The sequence below is a fragment of the Cervus elaphus genome, chromosome 15 (assembly GCF_910594005.1).
Source record: "Cervus elaphus chromosome 15, mCerEla1.1, whole genome shotgun sequence".
NCBI lineage: Eukaryota > Metazoa > Chordata > Mammalia > Artiodactyla > Cervidae > Cervus > Cervus elaphus.
Window position 1 is genome coordinate 3,953,114 of NC_057829.1, and position 20,638 is coordinate 3,973,751.

The following is a 20,638-nucleotide window of genomic DNA, read 5'->3' on the forward strand; positions in this document are numbered from 1 at the left end:
TCCTAGCATCAGGGTCTTTTCCAATGAGTCAGTTCTTCGCATTAGGTAGCCAAAGTACTGGAGCTTCAGCATCAATCCTTCCAGTGAATATTCAGGGTTGATTTTCTTTAGAATTCACTGGTTTGATCTCCCTGCAGTCCAAGGGACTCCCAAGAGTCTTCTCCAACACCACAGTTCAAAAGCATCAATTCATCGCCACTCAGCTTTCTTTATAGTCCAACTCTCACATTCATACATGACGACTGGAAAAACCATAGCTCTGACTAGAGGGACCTTTGTTGGCAAAGTAATGTCTCTGCTTTTTAATCTGCTGTCTAGGTTGGTCATAACTTTTCTTCCAAGGGTAAGCGTCTTAATTTCATGGCTGCAGTCACCATCTGCAGTGATTTTGGAGCCCACACAGGCTCTATATCTTTAACCTTTTTGGCACCAGAGACCATTTCAATGAAAGAATTTTTCCACAGACTGGCATCAGGGGATGGTTTTGAGATGATTCAAGTGCATTATGTTTATTGTGCACTTTATTTCTGTTACATCAGTTCCAACTCACATCACCAGGTATTAGATTCTAGAGGTTGGGGATCCCTGCTTGTAACTAACACTGCTAGCCAAAGTCTGTGGATCTCCTCTCTTCCCAGAGGGAGGCTCTGAAAGTATGCCTGATTAAACAAGATGCCAACATTTATCTTCCTGGAGCAAATTCCAGGTCTTTTTGAAGTACGTTGTTGATAAGCATTGGAGTCGTTTCTAGCCTGGGGTGGTTAGTAATAAACCTGCAATGAACATTGGGGAGTTCATCTTTCAGTGTCCTATCTTTTTGCCTTTTCATACTGTTCATGGGGTTCTCAAGGCAAGAATACAGAAGTGGTTTAAAAAAGAAGTGGTTTGCCATTTGCTTCTCCAGTGGACATATTTCATCAGAAGAGGTGGAAAGAATACACAGAAGAACTGTACAAAAAAGATCTTCATGACCCAGATAATCACAATGGTGTGATCACTCACCTAGAGCCAGACATCCTGGAATGTGAAGTCAAGTGGGCCTTAGGAAGCACCACTACGAACAAAGCTAGGGAAGGTGATGGAATTCCAGTTGGGCTATTTCAAATCCTAAAAGATGATGCTATGAAAGTGCTGCACTCAATATGCTAGCAAATTTGGAAAACTCGGCAGTGGCCACAGGACTGTAAAAGTAAGTTTTCTTTCCAATCCCAAAGAAAGGCAACGACAAAGAATGTCCAAACTACTATACAATTGCAATCATCTCACACACTTGCAAAGTAATGCTCAAAATTCTCCAAGCCAGGCTTCAGCAATACATGAACCATGAACTTCCAGATGTTCAAGCTGGTTTTAGAAAAGGCACAGGAACCAGAGATCAAATTGCCAACATCCATTGGATCATTGAAAAAGCAAGAGAGCTCCAGAAAAACATCTATTTCTGCTTTATTGCCTATGCCAAAGCCTTTGACTGTGTAGATCACAATAAACTGTGGAAAATTCTGAAAAAGATGGGAATACCAGACCACCTGACCTGCCTCTTGAGAACTCTGTATGCAGGACATGGAACAACAGACTGGTTCCAAATAGGAAAAGGAATACATCAAAGCATATTTAACTTATATGTTTATTTAACTTAAATGCACAGTACATCATGAGAAATACTGGGCTGGAGGAAGCACAAGCTGGAATGAAGATTGCCAGGAGAAATATCAATAACCTCAGATATGCAGATGACACCACCCTTATGGCAGAAAGTGAAGAAGAACTAAAGAGCCTCTTGATGAAAGTGAAAGAGGAGAGTGAAAAAGTTGGCTTAAAGCTCAACATTCAGAACACTAAGATCATGGCATCCAGTCCCATCACTTCATGACAAATCGATGTAGTAACAGTGGAAACAGTGGCAGACTTTATTTTTGGGGGCTCCAAAATCACTGCAGACGGTGACTGCAGCCATGAAATTAAAAGACACTTGCTTCTTGGAAGAAAAGTTATGACCAACCTAGACAGCATATTAAAAACCAGAGACATTACTTTGCAAACAAAGGTCCGTCTAGTCAAGGCTATGGTTTTGCCAGTAGTTGTGTATGGATGTGAGATTTGGACCATAAAGAAAGCTGAGTGTCGAAAAACTGATGCCTTTGAATTGTGGTGTTGGGAGAAGACTCTTGAGAGTCCCTTGGACTGCAAGGACATACAACCAGTCTATCCTTAAGGAAATCAGTCCTGAATATTCATTGGAAGTACTGATGTTGAAGCTGAAACTCCAATACTTTGGCCACCTGATATGAAGAGCTGAGAGCTGACTCATTTGAAAAGACCCTGATGCTGGTAAAGATTGAAGACGGGAGGAGAAGGGGATAACAGAGGATGAGATGGTTGGATGGCATCACCGACTGGATGGACATGAGTTTGAGTAAACTCCAGGAGTTTCTGATGGACAGGGAGGCCTGGTGTGCTGCAGCCCATGGGGTTACAAAGAGTCGGATATGACTGAGCAATTGAATTGAACTGATGAACATTGGTAGCCAGCCTCCTTCTTATGTACAACCTTGTGCCATTTCCTGCTTGGAATCAGAATGGCCTTGTGTAACAATTAACATGGTAAACATCATGGTACTGCTGGCACTGGGTTATAAGAGATGTCACAGCTTCTGCCTTGGATCGCTTGCTCTGGACAAGTTAGCTGTTATGCCACGGTAAGGATGCTGAAGCTGCCCTATGGAGAGGGTCTGAGGCTTCCTGGCTAACAGCCATGTCAGTGAACCTCCAGTGGTAGTCCACATCTAATCAAAACCCTAGGAAAGGCTGCACCAGAACCACCCAGCTGAACCATTTCTGATTTCATCACCACAGCTGATGAAAGATTAATGTTGTTATGCCATCACAGTTTGGGACTTTAAGATAACTAAGACAAAGTCTTTAAACTTCTTAGATGTCATGTCATCTCTTGAATACCAAGGAGTAGAAGTGCTCAAAGGGTGTTAACTTTATAAGCAACTGCCAAATCATTTTCCAAAGTATTTCTAATGTCTTTACATTCTTAATAGGTTTGTGAAGAGTTCTAGTAGTTCTAAATCCCTTAAGGATAGGCTTAAGATTCCCTCCCAACTTTTTGTTGGGAGGGTAAACTTGCTAGAGTCAGGTATTGGCTCCTCCTTAGCTTTTACTTATTTCAACCTATGGGGGCCCAGAGCTGTCTCAGTTCCCCTCTGTCATTGCTCTAGTTTCTGACACTGCAAGTTTAACTGCATATTTTGTTAAGACTGTTTCCTCCTCTTCAGTTTTGCAAGCTGAGGGGGCGGGGGGTTGCTGCTTGTGTCTAAATGGCCAACAAGCAAGGGAGCTTTTAAGCCAATGAGATATACTAAAATTCACAAAAATTGCAAGGCTGAGAGACATAATTAATACTTTCAGTCATACGGATGAAAATCTACTGGCCACCAACAATTTAGAGATTAAAGAAGTATCAAGTTTCCTTCATTTTCCAGGGGTACAGTTTTCTTAGGGTGAGTCTAAGAAAACCCAAAGCAGCTGGCAGCAGGCTGAAAACAGTATCTGGACATCAGTCCCATAAGTTGAAACATGATTTTATGTTCATATTCTTAATATTCAGTGAAATGAGCTCCCTTTCATACCAGGGATTGACAGTAGAGGACTCTGTTTTAGCAAACAGGAAACTTATGGATGTGGCCTGGGAACAGGAGAAGCAACAGGGAACCAGAAGTTGAATATCATAGTAGCCATTCAGGTGGAATCTTGTGATTTTTAATAGAGAATATCAGCCTCCTGCTACTTCCATCTTCACCCGGAATATTTAGAACAGGATATGGCATGACTCTTCGCCAGACATATAATCTCTACAGATTCAACCTTCTCAGTTCTGAAATAAGGACTAAATTATTTCTTTCTACCTTTAAATTCTTCATTAGAATATTCTTAATCTCCAATCATTTTCCATTGGTCCTTATTCCTAGCTCTTCCTTGGAAATTCTACTTCCCTGATTCCTTGCTCAGAGTTTTCATGCTGTGAGCTGGTGATGTGCTTTTTAAGTCTTAGACCATAGCATACTTCTGTCTTCTGAAAGCTAAAACTTAGCTTTTATTTAATATTAATAAAAGTCTCTATATGCCTTACTGCAATAGCCATAGGCCAGAGGGAGCAGAAATTAAGTAGTTCTGCCACTTAGCAACTTCTTATCACTTTTCCCAAGAAGTATTGCTTTTTCATCCTTACTAATATGAGACTTGAGGACATTGCCACAGAAAAATAAATCACCTTCAAGCACTCCCCAGTAGCCCAGTTCAGGTGTTGAGAAGTGACCAAATCAAGTGAAGGCTCTCATTTTATTCAAAGTGGTTGGGAAGGGAGGGGGCAGAGAAGAAAGGACTGACTATACAAAGATTTATGGCTATAAAATAAATAGGTTTCAATGAAATTGGATTAAAAAATGTTATACGTACAGAATTTTGTCTTTTCATCTCAGTAAAGGGTTGGATCATAATATCTGCTTCTTCTAGCATACCAAGTGTTCTTATTATGTGCCTGGCCAGTTCATTTGTCCCCTCATAGCATAGAAATGCTGCTGTCTCAGAAGGCTGAATTTGTCTTACATGTATGTGTCAGAAAAACCTATGAGGTTAGTTTCAAATAAGGCATCCACTTTCTTACCTTGAAAATTACCCTTGGCCTTATTGTCCTCTGTGGGATAAATGGTAGGGATTAGGGGACATGGAGTGGATGGAGATCAGGAGAACAGGAGAGGTGCCAACCTAGGGAGGGAGACCCACGTGTCCACCAGACACTGATTCCTCACCGTGGTGAAGGTGTACCTGAGAATCAGTCCTGAGACTGAGGAGGTGGTTGTTGGGAGGTCTGGGTCCTGTTGCCAGTGGCCTTCATGGCTGGTTGTGCTACCTAGAATTCATCAAATTCAGACTTTCATCCTAAAAATTCACTTGTCCTTGTCCAGGTCAAAAGGCCTGGCACAGACCAGGAACTGAATGAATCACACCAAACTATGTCATAATTTAACCAGATTTAAAGGAGTCTTGAAAATTCCCAGAAATTGGATGGCCAGATTTTAATGAGAACACACTAATCTCCCAGCACAGAACTCCTGACCTGGCAGGCCTTTTAGGGGATGCAGACTGTCTGCCTCTTCAGCAGCCCCTGCTGGTTCACAGGAATGACGAAAGCTTCATGGTAACTAAGGAATGTCCCTTTGCACATACTTAAATGTCTTTATCTTGTGATAATTAGGAAAGCCACAGACTTCAGATTTTTCATTAAAACACTCACAAGTCTTTTCTCCCCTTGAGGAAAAGTACTTAAGCAACAAATAAAACTGCCACAACAAAACAAAACAGAAACACAAATCCAGTGGCAACTGTATTATGCTTTTCTCTTTGGAAACCTAGGTTCTCATAGTTTAATAGCTTTAGTGACATACAACTCACATTCAATTCATCCATTTAAATTGTACAATTATTCAGTGGTTTTTTTGGATATTCAGAGTTATGTAACTATCACTACACTCAATTTTAGGACATTTTCTTCAGCCTCCTCAAAAAACCGTACTGGAAGTCATTCACAATTCCCACCTCTCCCCAGTTCCTGACATCCACTCATCTACTGTCTGCCTCTGTAGATCTGCCTGACTTGGAGCATCTCACATAAATGAAAGCATATAATAAGTGGCCTTTTGTGACTGACTTATTTCATTGCATGATGTTTTCAATATTCATTTATGCTGTGAGGTGTGTCTGTACTTCTGTCTTTTTTAGGGTTGGATAATGTCCCACTGTTACTTTTTGTGTGTCCATTTATCATGGGCATTTGGGTTGTTTCTACCTTTGACTATTAAGAATAATGCTGCTAAAAAAAAAAAAATAAAATAATGCTGCTATAAAGCTGTATACAAGTCGTTGTACGAACATATGTTTCTCTCTAGATTATAGACCCAGGAGTAGAATTTCTGGGTCATGCACTAACTTTGTGTTTAACACTTTGAGAAACTTCGGAACCACTTTCTAAATTGTTCCACCATTTTACATTCCTGCCAACAATGTATAAGTGTCCCAATTTCTCCGCATCTTCACCAACACTTACTATTTGTCTTTTTGTCTCATATTGCAAAGTAAGAAGAAAATGATTTTTAAACATGAAAAAAGGGAAAATAAAGGGACCGACAGTTCTGCCAGTAAAAATACTAATATGTATGACCAAATTAGAAAAAATTCAAACTGTGTAGAAAAGCACAAATAAAAGCTACTCCCATCCCCACTCCCAGTCACTCTTCTTGAAAGTGAGTATGTCAGGCCAGAAGAAACAAGCTTCGTGTGTACATGGTATACTTTTTATTTGGTATCAGTTTGATTTTGTTGTTGTTGTTCAGTCACTTAGTAATGCCTAACTCTTTGAAACCCCATGTAGTGCAACACACCAGGCCTCCCTGTCCTTCACCATCTCCCAGAGCTTGCTCAAACTCATGTCCATTGAGTTGGTGATGTCAGCCCCTTCTCCTGCCTTCAATGTTTCCCAGCCTCAGGGTCTTTTCTAATGAGTGGGCTCTTCGCATCAGGTGGCCAAAGTATTGGAGCTTCAGCATCAGTTCTTCAAATGAATACTCAGGAATGATCTCCTTTGGGATTGACTGGTTTGATCTCCTCGCAGTCCAAGGGACTCTCAATAGTCTTCTCTAACACCACAGTTCAAAACCATCAATTCTCCAGTGCTCGGCTTTCTTTATGGTCGAACTCTCAAATCCATACATGACTACTGGAAAAACCATAGCTTTGACTAGATAGACCTTTGTTGGCAAAGTAATGTCTCTGCTTTTTAATACGCTGTCTAGCTTTTCTTCCAAGGAGGAAGCATCTTTGAATTTCACAGCTGCAGTCACCATCTGCAGTGGTTTTTGAGCCCCCCAAAATAAAGTCTTTCTGTTTCCATTGTTTCCCCATCTATTTGCCATGAAGTGATGGGACTGGATGCCATGATCTTAGTTTACTGAATGTTGAGGTTTAAGCCAACTTTTTCACCTCCTCTTTCACTTTCTTCAAGAGGCTCTTTAGTTCTTCTTCGCTTTCTGCCATAAGGGGGGTGTCATCTGCATTTTTGAGGTTATTAATATTTCTCCTGGCAACCTTGATTCCAGTGTGTGCTTCCTCCAGCCCAGTGTTTCTCATGATGTACTCTGCATATAAGTTAAATAAGCAGGGTGACAATACACAGGCTTGATCTACTCCTTTCCCAATTTGGAACCAGTCTATTATTCCATGTCCAATTCTAACTGTTGCTTCCTGACCTGCATATGGATTTCTCAGGAGGTAGGTAAGGTGGTCTGGTATTCACATCTCTGAGAATTTGCCAGTTTGTTGTAATGGACACAGTCAACCAGGACTTTCCTGGTGGCTCAGATGGTAAAGCGTCTGCCTACAATGCGGGAGATGCGAGTTCAATCCATTGGTAGGGAAGATCCCCTGGAGAAGGAAATGGCAACCCATTCCAGTACTCTTGACGGGAAAATCCCATGGACGGAGGAGCATGGTGGTCTATAGTCCATGGAGTCACAAAGAGTCGGACACAACTGAGTGACTTGACTCACACAGTCAAAGGCTTTGATGTACTCAATAAAGCAGAAATAAATGCTTTTCTGGAACTCTCTTGCTTTTTCAAGGATCCAATGGATGTTGGCAATTTGATCTCAGATGCCTCTGCCTTTTTGAAATCCACCTTGAATATCTGGGATTTCACAGTTCATGTACTGTAGAAGCTGGCTTGGAGAATTTTGAGCATTACTTTGCAAGCGTGTGAGATGATTGCAATTGTACAGTAGTTTGGACATTCTCTGGCATTGCCTTTCTTTGGAATTGGAATGAAAACTGACCTTTTCCAGTCCTGTGGCCACTGCTGAGTTTTCCAAATGTCATGGCATATTGAGTGTAGCACTTTCACAGCATCATCTTTTAGGATTTGAAATAGCTCAACTGGAATTCCATCACCTCCACTAGCTTTGTTTGTAGTGATGCTTCCTAAGGCCCACTTGACTTCACATTCCAAGATGTCAGGCTCTAGGTGAGAGATCACACCATTGTAGTTTTCTGGGTCATAAAGATCTTTTTTGTATCGTTCCCCTCTATGGATTCTTGCCACCTCTTCTTAATATCTTCTGCTTCTGTTAGGTCCATACCACTGAGGAAGGCTTTCTTATCTCTCTGCATTATTCTTTAGAACTCTGCATTCAAATGGGTATGTCATTCTTTTTCTCCTTTGCCTTTAGCTTCTCTTCTTTTCTCAGCTATTTGTAAGGCCTCCTCAGACAATCATTTTGCCTTTTTGCATCTCTTTCTTGGGGATGATCTTGATCCCTGCCTCCTGTATAATGTCACAAACCTCTATCCATAGCTCTTCAGGCACTCTATCAGATCAATATTTGTCACTTCCGCTGTATAATCCTAAGGAATTTGATTAAGGTCATACCTGAATGATCTAGTGGTTTTCCCTACTTTCTTCAATTTAAGTCTGAATTTGGCAATAAGAAGTTCATGATCTGGGCCACAGTCAGCTCCCAGTCTTGTTTTTACTGACTTCTCCATCTTTGGCTGCAAAGAATATAATCAATCTGATTTTGGTGTTGACCATGGTGAGGTCCATGTGTAGAGTCTTCTCTTGTGTTGTTGGAAGAGGGTGTTTGCTATGACCAATGTGTTCTCTTGGCAAAACTCTGTTAGCCTTTCCCCTGCTTCATTTTGTACTCCAAGGCCAAACTTGCCTGTTACTCCAGGTATATTTGACTTTCTACTTTCTATTTTGCATTTCAGTCCCCTATAATGAAAAGGACATTTTTGGGGGTGAGAGGGTAACAGGCAGGAAGGCCAGGGGTCTCCAAATGGAGGAAAGAGGCTGTAAGTGCCAGACATTTTTATCTCTCTTAAATGGCAAGAAGAAACAAACCAGCGATCTGTTTTTCATTCTCTATACAAATTTAAAAGGAGGTTTCTCTTAACATTCTGTGTTGCCATGACACCTGGTCTCACCTAAAGCTAACCACTCTCAAACTTTGAGTTAACCAATACATGCCTTTTTCGTATGGAAATGTGGTCTTAAGCTATGTTAATGAACCCCAGACTCAATCTTCAAGTTGGTTCTGCTAAACGGCCTAACTTACTTCCTCAGGTATTGTTCTCCTAATCTATGTAAACGGAACTATTTGTTGGTATTCTGCCCTTCTAAAAGATTCAAGTCAATCGTTTTATGGCCTGGGATGAATTATCTGATGCCATTCTAAATTTTATGACATTCCTTTCATTTCATTAACAGACTGTGAGTGACTATATAACATACAGCTAAAGACTAGGAGGGGGGTACTCTTTTGCCCCCTTCTGATGCCTATGTCAGAAGCTTTCCCTATCTCCTTTATACTTTAATAAAACTTTATTACACAAAAGCTCTGAGCGATCCAGCCTCGTCTCTGGCCCCGGATTGAATTCGTCTCCTCCGGAGGCCAAGAATCCCGCGTCTTATCGTTCAGCATCAACCTTTCATCTTGGGGGCTCGTCCGGGATCCTTCAGGACAAGGTAAGGATGCTTGGAGCTCTAGTTCTTTGTTCTCCTAGGGAACACGTTTTCCGCTGTACTTTACTAACTCTACGGTGTGCTTGTGTAAATGAATGAAAAACAGATCGCTGGTTTGTTTCTTCTTGCCATTTAAGAGAGATAAAAATGTCTGGCACTTACAGCCTCTTTCCTCCATTTGGAGACCCCTGGCCTTCCTGCCTGTTACCCTCTCAGTAATATCTGTGCTTTTTACTACACTGTCTAGGTTTTTCATAGCTTTTGTTCCAAGGAGCAAGTATCTTTTAATTTCATGGTTGCAGTCACCATCTGCAGTGATTTTGGAGCTCATGAAAATAAGTCTGTCACTGTTTCCATTGTTTCTCCATCTATTTGCCATGAAGTGATGGGACCAGATGCCATGGTCTTTGTTTTTTGAATGTTGAGTTTTAAGCCAGATTTTTCACTCTTGTCTTTTACCTTCATCAAGAGACTTGTTAGTTCTTTGCTTTCTGCCATAAGGTTTGTGTCATCTGCATAACTGAGGTTATTGATATTTTTCTACTCAATCTTGATTCCAGCCTGGCATTTCACAAGATGTACTCTGCATTTAAGTTAAAGAAGCAGGATGACATATACAGCCTTGACGTATTATTTCCCCCATTTTGAATCTGTCCACTGCTCTTTGTCTGGTTCTAACTTGTTTTTTGACCTGCATACATGTTTCACAGAAGGCAGATGAGGTAGTCTGGGATTCTCAACTCTTTAAGAATTTTCCACAGTTTGTTGTGATCCACAGAGTCAAAGGCTTTAGCACAATCAGTGAAGCTGAAGTAGATGTTGTTTTTCTGCTTTTTCTATGATCCAATGGATGTTTGCAATTTGACCTCTGGTTCTTCTGCCTTTTCTAAATCTAACTTGAACATCTCTAAGTTCTTGGTTCAGATACTGTTGAAGCTTAGCTTGGAGAATTTTGAGCATTACTTTGCTAGCATGTGAAATGAGTGCAGTCGTGTGGTAGTTTGAACAGTCTTGGCATTGCTCTTCTTTGGGATTTGAGTGAAAACTGACCTTTTCCAGTCCCATGGCCACTGCTGAGTTTTCCAAATTTTCTGGCATATTGAATGCCACACTTTCACAGCATCATCTTCTAGGATTTGAAATAGCTCATGCGGAATCCAATCACCTCCACTAGCTATACAGTTTTATACCTGTATATGGTATCACTGTCATTTCTTGCTATATGTATATGTCATCCATCTCTTGTCCAGAAGGCCTGTAGCCTCCGAAGAAGAAGGACATGTCGGCTCAGGATAACCAGCCAGTCTTCAGGAGTCCTGAGGGCAGAGTGGTACCTTTTCTTTTGTGTCTTCCATGGGCCTACCAAAGTACTCTATGTGTAAGAAAAAACATTTTCACAAGCTGGCTTTTTATTTAACTGTGGCAGGAAGAAGACCCTAGTGTATGTGTTGGCTTTCTATTTTTGCTGAGCTTCCCAAAGTAAAGCCCAAGGGATGGGGAAGCTGAGCCCAGGGTCAGTGGTCCTCTTATGTACCTGCATTGTACTCTGCTCTAGGCCATTAGATCAGGCTCCGTGCTCTTGATAATGCCTGCATACTCTCAACCATATCTCCTTCAAATGGATTTTCCTGCAAGCATGCTGTTTCTGGCATTTGCTGTTGCCCAGGAAGCTACAGGGACAGGTGATGGGAAAGCATTCATAATTAAGTTTATTCATAATGATGGCTAGGGAAGAAGCCTTCTGTCAAAGTCACATTTAAATTCGATGAGTCAACCCTTTTTGCAATTACCATGCAGAAAAGCTTAATATAATCTATTGAAGTGGCCTCCGTAAGATGACACAGAAACCCTTAGACACCTCCGGGATGACTCGATGCCCTTGGTTTGAGACAATCAACTTAATGTTCTGTGTTTCCTGGGAATGAACTTTCCCTCATTTCACCCCATAATCTACATTATAAGATTCCCTACATTGTCAACAACCATCTTCTTTTGGCCAAAATATGGAAACAATTGAAATAGTGTATCACAGTGAAAGTACTTCCCCAGCTCAGATATGATGAAAAAATTTAGTAGAATATATTAATGGAAATGTGGACAGAGCACAAAAGCAGTGGTATTTAGATATTATCATTGTAATAAATATTTATTTCATGCTAATGATGCAATGGGTAAAATAAAAAACAAAATGAGATGCAGAATTAATCATGTGTCTACCCTGGTGAACTTAACTAAGTGAAAAGTTACTCTATGAAATAGATGATGTGGAAATGAAAAGATTAGTTTGTGCATTTTAACCTCTGAAATAAGTGTTTAGGAAGCATAAAATAATAATTAACATTTTTAGCATATATAACATTCCAGACACTGTGTGAGTGTGTGTGAGTCTGGATTGTATAATGCTTACAATGCCAAAGAAGTATATGTTTAATAAATGATGATGACCATGGTAATAATGGAGCTTCCAAGGTGGCACTACCAGTAAAAAAAAAAATCTGCCTGCCAATGCAGGAGAAGCAAGAGATTGGGGTTTGACCCCTGAGTTGAGAAGATCCCCTGGAGGAGGAAATGGCAATCCACTCCAGTATTCTTGCCTGGAAAATTCCATGCACAGAAGAGCCTGGCTGGCTACAATCCAGAGGTCACAAAGAGTCAGACGCTACTGAGCAACCAAGCACATGGTAATAGTAATGATAATGTTAATATAGAGAATCTCTACCATTTTGTGTGCACTGTGCTAAGCTCATTAAATATATCATCATATTTGATTCTCATAACTCTTTTCTACATATTGATGTAATTTGTGATATCACAGTTGTTAAATATATAGACAGACAAAAATAGCAAAACTTACTATTTCTAGTATGCTATATCCTACAAAAGAGAAAAACTCTTACTTATCTACACAACAGTCTCTTTTGAATTTATCATGGGAGGTTGACAAAGATTGTTTTGGTTTCTCATCCATCTGGTACTTTCCTTGACAAGAATGAGAGACACACTCACTTGTGAAAGCAAAAGTAAAATGCATTGCTCACCTATATTTTCTTAAACACTCTGTGTTGGGCTCTGCATGAGGGAGATACTAAGGATTAGAACTCAGTGTCTAAAGAACAAAAACATATTAACTGTGATACAAAGATAGACACAAGAAAGGGCATTGACTATGGCCACATACAGGTACCAAAATATGAAGTGAGGGCTTAGGAAGTTGGGGGTTAGATTGGTGAAGAGTTGGAATAGGAAGGGCAGAGAGAGGGTCAGGTCTTCAAGAGAAAGCAGAACAGAAAAGCACGAACAGAACCTGAGAGACAGCAAATAGCCTGATGTATCCAACCAAATGCTAAAGCATATGGTCAAGCTACTAATCCGTAAATGCTGTGAAAATGGTCTGGAATAGGTGGATACATCAATAGAATGAAGTACAGAGTTGAAAGAAAACCATTTATATCAATGAACTTAATATATTAAAAAGGCAGCATTTCTAGTCATTGCAGAAATAATGAGGAATTTCATTTCTTACTCTGTATACCACTGTAGGTCAGGAGTTCAGACAAGAGCATGGCAGAATGGCAGGAATGGCTTATTTCTGTTTCACCACTGTCTGGAGTTTCCCCTGGGAGACTGGAAGACAGGAGGTAGTACTATTGCCCACCTCCCTCCCTCCCTCCCTCTTTTTATCATGGGCCATGTGTACTCCTCATGGCTTCTGCACTTCTGAGTCCATAGGACCCATACTCTCCTCTTTTCCACAGTCTGCATTCTTTTGCTAAATCACACCAGGATTCCAGTTTCCTCACAGCTTCAGTTTGCACATGGCTCTTAATGGCCACCTAGACCCTGAGTCACCTTCCTGAATTTTATGCTCCATTCCCTTAGACATGAAATTAAAAGATGCTTGCTCCTGGCGGTGGGGGTGGGGGGGCAGGGGGGTCGGGGGGGCAGGCGGGAATGACAAACCTAGACAGCATGTTAAAAAGCAGAGTCATTACTTTGCTGACAAAGGTCCATCTAGTCAAAGCTATGGTTTTTCCAGTAGTCACATATGGATTTGAGAGTTGGACTATAAAGAAAGCTGAGCACTGAAGCATTCATGCTTTTGAACTGTGGTGTTGGAGAAGATTCTTGAGAGTCCCTTGGACTGCAAGGAGATCAAACCAGTCTATCCTAAAGGAAGTCAGTCCTGAATATTCATTTGAAAGACTCGCTGAAGCTGAAGCTCCAGTACTTTTGCTACCTTATGTGAAGAACTGACTCACTGGAAAAGACCCTGATGCTGGGAAACATTGAAGGCAGGAGGAAAAGGGGACAACAGAGGATAAGATGGTTGGATGGCATCACTGACTTGATGGACATGAGTTTGAGCAAGCTCCAGGAGTTGGTGATGGACAGGGAAGCCTGGCATGCTGCAGTCCATGAGGTTACAAAGAGTTGGACATGACTGAGTGACTGAACTGAAGACAGCATATTAAAAAGCAGAGACACTACTTTGCCCACAAATGTCCATATAGTCAAAGCTGTGGTTTTTCCAATACTCGTGTATGGATGTGAAAGCTGGACCACAAAGAAGACTGAGCACTGAAGAATTGATGCTTTTGAACTGTGGTGTTGGAGTAGACTCTTGAGAGTCCCTTGGACTGCAAGGCAATCTAACCAGTCAATCCTAAAGGAAATCAACACTGAATATTCATTGGAAGGACTGATGCTGAAGCTTTAATACTTTGGCCACCAGATGCAAAGAGTCCACTCATTAGAAAAGGCTCTGATGCTGGGAAAGATTGAAGGCAGGAGAAGGGGATGACAGAGGATGAGATGATTGGATGGCATAACTGACTCAATGGACATGAGTTTGAGCAAGCTCCAGGAGATAGTGAAGGACAGGGAAGATTGGAATGCTGCAGTCCATGGGATCATAAGAGTTGGACAGGACTGAATGACTGAACAACAGTCCTTAGCCAGTCCCCTTTGTATATCCAGTTCCAAACTCCAAGGCCAGAAATATGATTGGAGCAACTCATCTTTGAAGTCAGGCCTCACATATCATGGGTAACTAGCAGCCCATGATTGGTTGTCCTTGGGGCACATAACCATACCTGGTCCAATCACCTGCTGAACAGGTAAGGTCATGTGATACAAACCAAGGCCACTTAACTGTAGTTGGGCAGATCCCATTAGCATGGGTTTGCATGAAATTGTGTAAGCCTGGGCTGTCTCTTCCACCAGCATGAGGAGAGTTTAAATGCCAATTTATTGAAATAAAAATACAGTTCCTCATTTACACTTGCCACCTTTCCAGTGCACAAAACGCACCTCCCTCCTCACCATTGGGCTGCGTATACAGCCTAAGCTAAAAGAAATAATCTCATTCTTCTGGACAGGGACAGATTTGGGGTCTTTGTTTGACTCAGGAAGGTTCACTTTTCCATGACTGAACTAGGTACACACAGAGAGCTGTTTTGTCTTTGGAGAGCAGAAGCTCTGAGAATCATATTAGCCTAAATCTCCTACAGGCCATCACTACAACCAAGTGGAGAGAACCTGACAGAGAATTGCATCAAATCTAAAAACAGCAGAGAAGGGGAGAGGAGGAGGCAGAAGACAAGGAGGAAGTGAGAAGAAGCTTTAAAGTGATTTTTGTTTGTACTTCTGGGCTCACCTGTACGTGAAGTGCCAGCCTCATAAACAGTCAGTATGCTTCCACTTGCTGGAAGGAGTCTGAGTTCGTCTGTTTCATTTTAAGCCAAAGGGCTTGGCTGAAACTCATTTTCTCCACATCCTGAAGCCAACTAAGTACAGGGAAGAAAATTAGCTGATAATGTGGTTTATACTAAGTTATAAGTTACTTACAGCTCAGTGTTTCATCTGCTCACTAAACGGTCAGATTTTGAAAGGACCCTGGAGTTGATGCCCTCTTTCCATAGTACTCTGTGTTACCTGCTTTTTTTTCTTTTCTTCATATTCTCTTCTTTATTAGGAATTGGTTTTTTAGAGCAGTTTAGATTTATAGAAAAACTGAGGAGAAAGTATCAAAAATACCCCTATACTCCCTCCCTCCCCAACAATTTCCCCACTTATTAGCATCTTGTATTAGTGTGGTGCATTTATTACAATTGATGAACACATATTGATACATTATTATTAACTTCATGGCAAATAGATGGGGGAAAAGTGAAAACAGTGTCAGATTTCATTTTCTCAGGTTCCAAAATCACTGTGGAGATTGACTGCAGCCACAAACTTAAAAGACACTTGCTCCTTGGAAGAAAAGTTATGACAAACATAGATGCTGTATTAAAAAGCAGAGACATCAGTCTGCCAACAAAAGTTACATCTAGTCAAAGCTATGGTTTTTCCAGTAGTCATGTATAGATGTGAGGGTTGGACCAAAAAGAAGGCTAAGCACTGAAGAACTGATGTCTTCAAACTGTGGCGCTGGAGAAAACTCCTGAAAGTCCCTTGGACAGCAAGGAGCTCAAATCAATCCTAAAGGAAATCAACCCTGTTTATTCATTGAAATGATTGGTGCTAAAGCTGAAGCTCCAACACTTTGGCCACCTGATGTGAAGAGCCAACTCATTGGAAAAGACCCTGATACTGGGAAAGATTGAGGACAAGAGGAGAAGGGGGTTACAGAGGATCAGATGGTTGGATGTCATTGCTGATTGAATGGACATGAGTTTGAGCAAACTCAGGGAGACGGTGAAGGATGGGGAAGCCTGGTGTGCTGCAGTCCATGGAGTTGGAAAGAGTCGGACATGACTGGGCAACTGAGCACCCACACACAATTTATATTATGGTTCATTCTTATTGTTCTACATTCTAAGGATTTTGACAAATGCATGATATTGTGTATCCACCATTACAGTATCACACAGAATTAGTTTCACTGCCCTATAAATCCCTTGCTTCACTTATTCATCCCTTTCTTCACTCACATCCCTGGTGACCAGTGATCTTTTTACTGTCTCCATGGTTCTTCTCCAGGATGTCATGTGGTTGAAGTCATGAAGTACAGAGTTTTCATGTTGGTTTCATTCACTTAGTAATATTCATTAAAGTTTCCCCATGTCTTCTCATGGCTTGGTAGGGCCTGTTTTAATTACTGAATAATATTCCATTGTCTGGATGTACCATAGTTTCTTTATCCACCCAGCTACTAAAGAACATCTTGTAAAGCTGCTGTAGACATATGACCTCTTTCTGTTATGGCTGCCTAGCCTATTTTGAAAGCTGCTTCTCTTATTTCAAGAGGAACTCAGATGTCAGCTGCTTGAGGAAAATTTCCTAACTCCCCTGAATGATATAAATCACAGCAAACACTCAACCTATTACGTTTCTTACATGCTTCTATAATAACTCAATTATCATATTATTGGATAGATTCTTTGTCTCTCTACTCTTTACCAAGTGATCTGTTTCGTGATGTCTTACTCTCTACTGAATTACTTAGTCTTTACTTCAGTTTCCTTATCTATAAAATAAAAATTGTCAGAATTAAATACATAGATACAATATATATGTTATATATATTTATATATTTTGAATATTTTTTTTTCAGTTTTATTTATTTATTTTCTTTACTTTATTGGTTTTGCCATACATTGACATGAGTCTGCCATGGGTGTATATGTTCCCCATCCTGAACCCCCCTCCCACCTCCCTCCCCATCTCATCCCTCAGGGTCATCCCAGTGCACCAGCGCCAAGCACCCTGTCTCATGCATCGAACCTGGATTAGTGATTTGTTTCACATATGATAATCTACATGTTTCGATGCCATTGTCCCATATCATCCCACCCTCGCCCTCTCCCACAGAGTCCAAAATACTGTTCTGTACATCTGTGTCTCTTTTGCTGTCTCACATACAGGGTTATCATTACCATCTTTCTAAATTCTATATATATGCATTAGTATACTGTATTGGTGTTTATCTTTCTGGCTTACTTCATTCTGTGTAATAGACTCCAGTTTCATCCACCTTATTAGAAATGTTTCAAATGTATTCTTTTTAATGGCTGAGTAATACCCCATTGTGTATGTGTACCACAGCTTTCTTATCCATTTGTCTGCTGATGGGCATCTAGGTTGCTTCCACGTCCTGGCTATTATAAACAGTGCTGCGATGAACATTGGGGTGCATGTGTCTCTTTCAGATCTAGTTTCCTCAGTGTGGGAGGAGTGGGATTGTTGGGTCATATGGCAGTTCTATTTCCAGTTTTTTAAGGAATCTCCACACTGTTCTCCATAGCGGCTGTACTAGTTTGCATTCCCACCAACAGTGTAAGAGGGTTCCCTTTTCTCCACACCCTCTCCAGCATTTATTGCTTGTAGACTTTTGGATAGCAGCCATCCTGACTGGTGTGAAATGGTACCTCATTGTAGTTTCGATTTGCATGTCTCTGATAATGAGTGATGTTGAGTATTTTTCATATGTTTGTTAGCCATCTGTATGTCTTCTTTGGAGAAATGTCTGTTTAGTTCTTTAGCCCATTTTTTGATTGGGTCATTTATTTTTCTGGAATTGAGCTGCAGGAGTTGCTTGTAAATTTTTGAGATTAATCCTTTGTCCGTTGCTTCGTTTACTATTATTTTCTCCCATTCTGGAGGCTGTCTTTTCACCTTGCTTATAGTTTCCTTTGTTGTGCAGAAGATTTTAAATTTAATTAGGTCCCATTTGTTTATTTTTGCTTTTATTTCCAATATTCTGGGAGGTAGGTCATAGAGGATCCTGCTGTGCTTTATGTTGGAGAGTGTTTTGCCCATGTTTTCCTCTAGGAGTTTTATAGTTTCTGGTCTTATGTTTAGATAGTATCTGACACACAGTGTACACTATATAGGTCTTCCCTGTAGCTCAAGTGGTAAAGAATTTGCCGGGTTTGATCAGATCCAGCAGACCCAGGTTTGATCAGACCCGGGTTTGAGCCCTGGGTTGGGAAGATCCTCTGGAGAAGGGCATGACAACCCACTCCAGTATTCTTGCCTGGAGAATCCCAGAGATGGAGGAGCCTGGTGGGCTGCCATCTATGGGGTCACACAGAGTTGGACATGACTGAAGCGACTTAGCAGCAGCAGCAGCAGATTGGTCATAGATTTTCTTCCAAGGAGCAAGTGTCTTTTAATTTCGTGGCTGCAGTCACCATCTGCAGTGATTTTGGAGCCCAAGAAAATAAAGTCTCTCACTGATTTCATTGTTTCCCCATCAAGTTGCCATGAAATAATGATCTTAGTGTTTTGAATGTTGAGTTTTCAGACAGCTTTCATGATTCTGTTTCACTTTTATCAAGAGGCTCTTTAGTTCCTCTTCACTTTCTGCCATAAGGGTGGTGTCATCTGCATATCTGAGGTTATTATCTCTCCCAGCAATCTTGATTCCAGTGTGTGTTTCATCCAGCCTGGCATTTCGCATGATATACTCTGAATAGAAGTTAAATAAGCAGGGTGACAATATACAGCCTTGACCTACTCCTTTCCCAATTTGGAACCAGTCCATTGCTCCATATCTCTTTCTAACTGTTGCCTCTTGACCTGCATACAGATTTCTCAGGAGGTAGGTATGGTGGTTTGGTATTCCCATCTCTTTAAGAATTTTCCACAGTTTCTTGTGATCCACACAGTCAAAGATTTTGACGTAGTCCAAAAAGCAGAAGTAGGTGTTTTTCTGAAACTCTCTTGCTTTTTCAATGATCCAACAAATGGCAATTTGATCTCTGGTTCCTCTGCCTTTTCTGAAACTAGCTTGAACATCTGGAAGGTCACAGTTCACATACTGTTGAAGCCTGGCTTGGAGAATTTCGAGCATTACTTTGCTAGTGTGTGATATGAGTGCAATTGTGCGGTGGTCTGAACATTCTTTGGCAATGCCTTTCCCTGAGATTGGAATGAAAACTGACCTTTTCCAGTCCTGTGGCCACTGCTGAGTTTTCCAAATTTTCTGGCATATTGAGTGCAGCACTTTCACAGCATCATCTTTTAGGATTTGAAATATCTCAACTGGAATTTCATCACCTCCACTAGCTTTGTTCTTAGCGATGCTTTCTAAGGCCCACTTCGCTTCGCATTCCAGGATGTCTGGCTCTAGATGAGTGAGCACACCATCATGATTATCTGGGTCATGAAGATCTTTTTTGTACAGTTCTGTGTATTCTTGCCACCTCTTCTTAATATCTTCTGCTTCTGTTAGGTCCTTGCCATTTCTGTCCTTTATTGTGCCTATCTTTGTATAAAATGTTCACTTAGTATCTCTGATTTTCTTGAAGAGATCTCTAGTCTTTCCCAGTCTATTGTTTTCCTCTATTTCTTTGCACTGATTACTGAGGAAGGCTTTCTTATCTCTCCCTGCTATCCTTGGGAACTCTGCAATCAAATGGGTATATCTTTCCTTTTCTCCTTTGCCTTTCACTCCTCTTCTTTCACAGCTATTTTTAAGGCATCCTCAGACAACCATTTTGCCTTTTTGCATTTCTTTTATTGGGGATGGTCTTGATCACTGCCTCCTGTACAATGTCATGAACCTTTGTCCATCATTCTTCAAGCACTCTAGCAGATCTAGTCCCTTGAATCTATTTCTGACTTCCACTGTATAATCGTAAGGGATTTGATTTAGGTCATACCTGAATGGTCTAGTGGTTCGTTGTTTTTCAGTCACTGGCAAATGCTCTTGGCAAGTATCAATTTGTAGTTGACAGGCAAGTGGAAATTTGTAGTTGACAGTGTTAATCCCATCCTCCTAGTTTATCCCCCACTGCTTTCCCCTTTGGTAACCGTAATCTTGTTTTCTATGTCTGTGCTTCTGTTTCTGTTTTGTAAATAAGTTCATTTGTATCTCTTTATTTTTTGGATCCTGCATATAAGTGATACCATAAGCATCACTATGAACAAAGCTAGTGGAGGTAATGGAATTCCAGTTGAGCTATTTCAAATCCTGAAAGATGATGCTGTGAAAGTGCTGCACTCAATATGCCAGAAAATTTGGAAAACTCAGCAGTGGCCACAGGACTGGAAAAGGTCAGTTTTAATTCCAATCCCTAAGAAAGGCAATGCCAAAGAATGCTCAAACTACCA